We start from the raw sequence: 6,442 nt of genomic DNA on the forward strand, positions 1-6,442 counted from the left end.
AGACAAATGGGTCATATTCATTCTAGTAGCCAAGGGAAAAGAGAATTTCAGCAAGGACGACTTCAGTCAGATGCAACAACAAGGTCATGCGAAAGAAGTGAAAAATATCTGAGTTTAACAATATGGTCAGTGGAAACCATACCAAGCATGTTTCTATAGAATAATGGGTCCAGAAAACAAAGGGTGTATGCGTTAAAAAGGAATCTTTTGAAGAAATAGAGTAGGTTCATTCTGCATACAGTTGCTGTGAATTTTGTGATGCTAATCTCATGACAAATATGATATTTTACCCAAAGGTAATGTTTAATAGATTGAAATTAAAGGAGGTCAGTCCCATCCCATCTCATACACATATATCTGACAACCACTAATATGCTTTCTGGTGCTAGAACTGCCTTAATTAGACTTTCATAAAAATGGAATCATATGGCATCTAGTCTTACAGGCTTGACTTCAGTACTGTACATAATACTTTTTAAATGCATTCATGTGTATGCATCACTAATTTGTTCTTTTTATTGCTGAGTTGTGTTCTACTACATGAGTATACCAAAACTGGTTTATCCATTCACGAATTAATAGACAATTGGGTGTGTCTTATATAAAACTGTTATAAACATTAATGTTCATATCTTTTGTATACATAGAATTTTTATTTCTCTTGAGTAAATACCTTGGAGTACAATTTACAGGCCATGTAGTAATTATATTCTTAATTTTACAATAAACTATCAAACAACTTTCCATTGTGGCTCTACCATTTTTCACCCCCACAGGCAATGCAAAAAAATTCCAGTTCTTCATTCTCATTAGTACTTGGTATTGACATTTATATACATATATTTGTTTTGCTTTGGTTTTGTTTTGTTTTGTTTTTTGTCCCTTTTGTGGCTGTACAGTGCTATTTCATTTTGTTTTTATTTTAAATTGCATTTTCCTAATATAAACTTATATAGAATTGAAGTTAGCAAACTTTTCTTAAAGGATCATATAGAAAATATTTTAGGCTTGCAGGCCATCTAGTCTATTTTCCACGTACTCAGCTCTGCCATTGTAGCTCAACAGCAGCAATAGTCAATATATAAAGGAATGGATGTGGTTATGATCCAATGAAGCTTTTTTTTTTCTTTTTTATTGATTTTGTAAAAATCCAATGAAGCTTTATTTACCAAAACAGGCAGCCATCCTACACACTGTAGTTTGCCAATCCCTAATATGAAACCTCTTTTATGTAATTTTTGGCCATCATATATGTCTTCTTTTGTGAAGTGTCTATTAAAAAAAGTGACTATTTTTATAAGATTCTTATAAAATAGTATTCTTATTACTGAGTTTATATATCTTTTCATTCAAATCTACTTAGAGTTAATATTATACATGGATTCTCCAAATCAGAAGCTTGTATTTTCATTTCCCTAATGTTGTCTATGAAGAGCAGATTTTAACTTTTGAAGTCAAATTTGCTGAATTTCTTGATTTATTTAGTTTTACCTTTGTTTCTTTTAATATTTTTTGTTGCTTTTTTTTTTTAGTATAAAGAATGTTTTTGCACATATTTTGATAAATTGATAAATTTAGTCCTAAGCATTGTCTACTGTTTTTGGTAGCAGATTTATTGAGATATAATTCACATATCATATAACTCTTCTATTCAATTTGAATAATTCATTGACTTTTGGTATATTAACAGAATCATGAAATCACCACCACATTCACTTTCAGAACATTTTAATCACCTTAAACAGAAATGTTATACCCTTTACCAGTCATACCTATTCAGCATTCCATACATACTCCCCAACAGTGTGAAGCCATTAACCTACCGTCTTTCTCTGTACATTTGTCCAGTCTTGAAATTTTATGTAAATGGAATTATAAAATATGTGATCTTGTGTTACTGACTACTTTCATTAGCATAACATTTCCAAGGTTACTCCATGTTGTAGCATGCACCAATACCTTATTCATTTTTTGGCCAATTAACACTCTACTATATGAAATTCCACATTTTATTTATCCACCTGTCAGCTGATGGACAGTTGGGTGGTTTCCACTTTTTTGCTGTTATGAATAATGCTTTAATATACATTCAGGTACACATTTTCATGTGGATGTATGTTTGCTGAGTCATATGTTAACATTATATTTAACATTTTGAGGATCTTACACTTTTCCAAGTCAGTTGCTCCAATTTATATTCCCACTGTCAGAATATGAGAGTTCCAATTTCTTAAAATTCTTGCCAACATTTACTATTTTGTGTCTTTTTGATTATAGATATGCAAATGGGTTTGAAGTAGTAGCTCATCATTTTGAATTGCATTTCCACAATACCTAATGATGTCGAGACTCTTTTTATATGCTTATTAACCATTTATACCTCTCCTTCAGAAAAATGCCCATTCAGGTCTTTGCACAATTTTCAATTGGGTTATTTTTTTTAACATTGAATTTTAAGAATTCTTTATTTATTCTAGACACAAATCATGAAAAATATATTAATGGCAACTATTTTCTCCTATTCTCTGGTTGTTGTTTTACCTTAATACTCAATTCAATTCAACTGACCTGTATGAATATCCTTATGCCAATACAATACTATTTTCAATACCATTGTTTTGTAGCAAGTTTAGAAGTGTAGAGATATGAGCCCTCCAAATTTCTTCTACTAAATCAAAACATTTTGGCTATTATATGCTTTTTGGATGTCCATATTAATTTTAGTACTAGCTTTTTAATATTGTCAAAGACTACAGTTTTCAATTTGATAAGGCTTGTGTAGGATTAGTAGGTCAATTTAAGAAGTATTGCATCTTAACAATATTTACCCTTCTGAACTATGAACATGGCATGCCTTCCCTATAATTTGGGTCTTCTTTAATTTCTTTTAACAATATTCTGTTCTTTTCAGAGTATAAGTTTTCCATTTCTTTGTTGAATGTATCCCTACATATTTCATTCTTTTTGATGTTATTTCAAATGAAACTGTTTTCTTGATTTCATTTTCAGATTGATTATAGTGTACCAAAATATGGTTGATTTTTGTATCTTGTATCTTGAATTTTTGTTGAAGTCATATATTAGTTCTCACAGATATTAATGAATTCTTTAGGATTTTCTATACATAAAATAATGTCATTTATGAATAGAAATAATTTTACATCTTCCTTTCATATCTTTTATTTCATTTATTTGCCTATTAGCTCAGGATATAACCACTAGTATAATGTTGAAAAGAAGTCTGCAAGAATGGACATCTTTGTCTCATTCCTAATCTAAGTGGAAAAACATTCTTTCATATACCATTAAGTATGATGCTAGCAGATTTTTCATTAATGCCCTTTTTTTCACATAAACAGAGTGCCTTCTTATTTCTGCCTTTTCTTTTTTGATTTTTAAAAATTTTTAAATTTTATTTTTAAAGAAACTTTAGAGTACATAAATATTATATAAAAAATATAGGGGATTCCCAAATACTCCACTCCCTCTGCTTCCCACACTTCCACATTAACATCTTTCATTAGTGTGATATATTTGTTACCATTAATGAACACATATTGAAATATTGCTACTAAACATGGTTTATAGTTTACATAATGGTTTACACCCTGCACCATACAACTCCATAGGTTTTGGTAAAATGTACCCTGGCCTGTATTCATCATTGCAAAGCCATGCAAAACAAATCCAATGTCCCAGTAATGCCCCACATTACACCCACTCTTCCCTCTCCCTCCCCTCAGAACTTCTAGTGACCACTGCCTTCACATCAGTTTTACAATTTCTTCATTTACCAGAATAACAATAAGTCTACATTAGTCCATAGATATACCCTTTCCCCTATGTCCATCCATTCCTCAGTCTTGAGGGTTCTAGGACATTGATGCCCACTCTGACTCCAACTGAGAGGAGGCCTAGATCCTGTGCTGCTTATGGATGAGACTCTCCTGCTTGCAGTTTTAGATACTCTCTGCTTTTTGGGATGGGCATTGTCCATCATCATTCCTCTGCTAGTTGTCCTGGGTGAGTCTGATGAACTTGAGAGTAAGTGTTGGCTGCAACTCTGCAGAGACTCAAGGCTCAACCAGTATATGAACAGCTAGAAGATTCAAGTTTCTGGGACACATATCCTGTGAGTATAGTGTCAATCACAGGTCCAAACAAAAGGGACATAAGAACCATGTGTTGTAAAATTACAAATGAGTCTAACTCTGATACATTGGGGGGTAGGTTATCATATATTCCAAGGAAAGGTCCACTGACAGTGTGCTGAATTCCTGAGATTGTCTACCTTGCTTATAGTGCCCAGCTCCCTCAGAAGCTTCCATGCTTGAGGCACTGTTTTCTGTGGCAGTCAGTGAGATCCTTCTAATACGAGCATAAGTGTAACCTCTGGAATGACATCCCGACTCACTTTGAAATCTCTTAGCCATAAAAACTCATTTGTATTTAATATCCCCCCTTTTGATCAAGGCCTTCTTCCAAATGCATCACTAATTAGTGCCCAGCAACAATCCCTTGGTGCCAGAGCAGCTCATCCCTGGCTTTTAAAAATGATTTTATCTTAAAAGCATTTCATATTTTGTCTGATACATCTGTGCCTTTATGGAAATTATCCTGTAGGGTTTTTTTACCTTTATTCTATTGATATGGTGCATTACATTAATCAATTTTTAGATGTTAAACTAACATTGCTTTCCTGGGATAAACCTATTGCCATTTTGCTTAATCCTTTGAACATGTTACTGCATTCAATTTGAGTATGTTACTACACTTAATCAAACTTTTGTGTCCATATTCATAAGAGATATTGGTCTTGTAAATTTTTTGTGATGAATTTGTCTGGTTCATGCAGCAGATAATATTTGTCTGATAGAATGAATTAAGATCCCTCATCTTTCCTTTCACTTTTTCAGAAGAATTTTTGAAGAATTGCAGTTAAGTTTTCTTTAAATGTTTGGTAGAATTCACCAGTGAAGTTAACTGAGACTGGTCCTTTCTTTGTGGGTAGTTTTTGTTTTGTTTTGTTTTTCAATAAGGAAACTATTTTATTAAGCAGTGGATGTACTTATTTTGTAGAAAACAGTAACATTTTTTTCCCCTCCTCTGCCCTGCTCCAGAGGCCACCACTCTAGAACCTCACATTTCACATCAACACACTCTTTGGCTGCAGTCATGACAAGAGGCTGGAGGAAAGTACACTTCTGAAAGTAACTCCACAATACCAGTGGGAAACAAAACCAGACAGAGATTAGTAGGTCTCTTGGTTTGCTCTCCGACAAAAGGCCCTAGTGCTGATCATCTTATGCTAACAGAAACATTTTAGGAACAGAAGCTCCTGAGCTTTTATTTAAGTAATATTGCCCAACTCTCTTGATACTGTCTCTTGCAATTCCATCTAACCTGATGTTGTAACTAGCTTATTCATATCTTCTTTAAAAAAATTCATCCCTGGTTTATATTCTCATTAATTGCCTACCTCTCTCAGAGCTAAAAAAGAAAGAAAAAAAAAAAAAGCAGCGAAGTAAGTTTCAAAAGGACGTCAAATGAGACCGTTTATAGATAAACCCTACCTCCTAGAAGTCAACTGGCCAAATGCATGCACAGTTGGAGTTAGACTGAAAATAGATCCAGTTATTCTGCATCTGTGGATTTAAAATGATCATCATCCACAGTAGAATTGTTGCTAAGAAAATCCACAGGTTGCTTGATTGAGGCTACAGTCATGTGTTGTAACTGGTTCTTGAGATCATGAAAGTTCAATCCTTCAGGTCTTGGGCAAGCTTTAATCAAATTCAGCAGCTGGTGTTGGGCAACCATGAGGCCACTTGCTGGCATGAAGCTATTCCCACCAAAGTTCCCTGCTTCACCCATTCCTGGATTGCTGATAAATGCTCTCTCCCTGCTATAGATTGGTTATGGCATTTGCTCAGCATCATGTGTGCATTGACTACTTCAAGAATATATGTGGTGAACTCATTCATATCCTCCAGAGGCATGATCTTAAAGGCTACCCGGGTTTTCTTTTGTTCTGAAAAGAACTCAGGCTGCCAGCCACTTTCACATAAGTTTCCCGGGAACCACAGTATTTTCACTGCTGTGTCATCTGTGTCAACCCACTGGCAAACATCCATGGGAGCAGCTGTCATGTCATCTATTTTGTAAACAATGTTAGTTGGAGCCTTCTCTGCATGTATGATTATGCCCACGATAGTGACTTGTGATATCTCAACATTCCCAATTTTGAACACTTCATCAACCAGTGTGGTGGAAATTAGCTGGGATATGGTACACGGTACAATGCTGGGCCCCGGCTCTTGATTTCTTCTCAGCTTGAGTATTCATATTTTCTATTTCTTTTTGAGACAATTTTGGCAGTTTATGTGTTTCTAGAAATTTAGCCATTTCATGTAGATTATCTAATTTGATGGCATACAAATTG

The 6,442-nt window shown here is 34.1% G+C and overlaps 1 pseudogene; it reads right to left on the reverse strand.

Annotated features, from left to right (window-relative positions):
- Positions 1–5,634: 5,634 nt before the first annotated feature.
- Positions 5,635–6,233, reverse strand: LOC101423990 (replication protein A 32 kDa subunit pseudogene; annotated as a pseudogene).
- Between the last annotated feature and the right edge of the window lie 209 nt (positions 6,234–6,442).

This window comes from Dasypus novemcinctus, chromosome 13, assembly GCF_030445035.2.
Source record: "Dasypus novemcinctus isolate mDasNov1 chromosome 13, mDasNov1.1.hap2, whole genome shotgun sequence".
NCBI classification, from domain to species: Eukaryota; Metazoa; Chordata; class Mammalia; order Cingulata; family Dasypodidae; genus Dasypus; species Dasypus novemcinctus.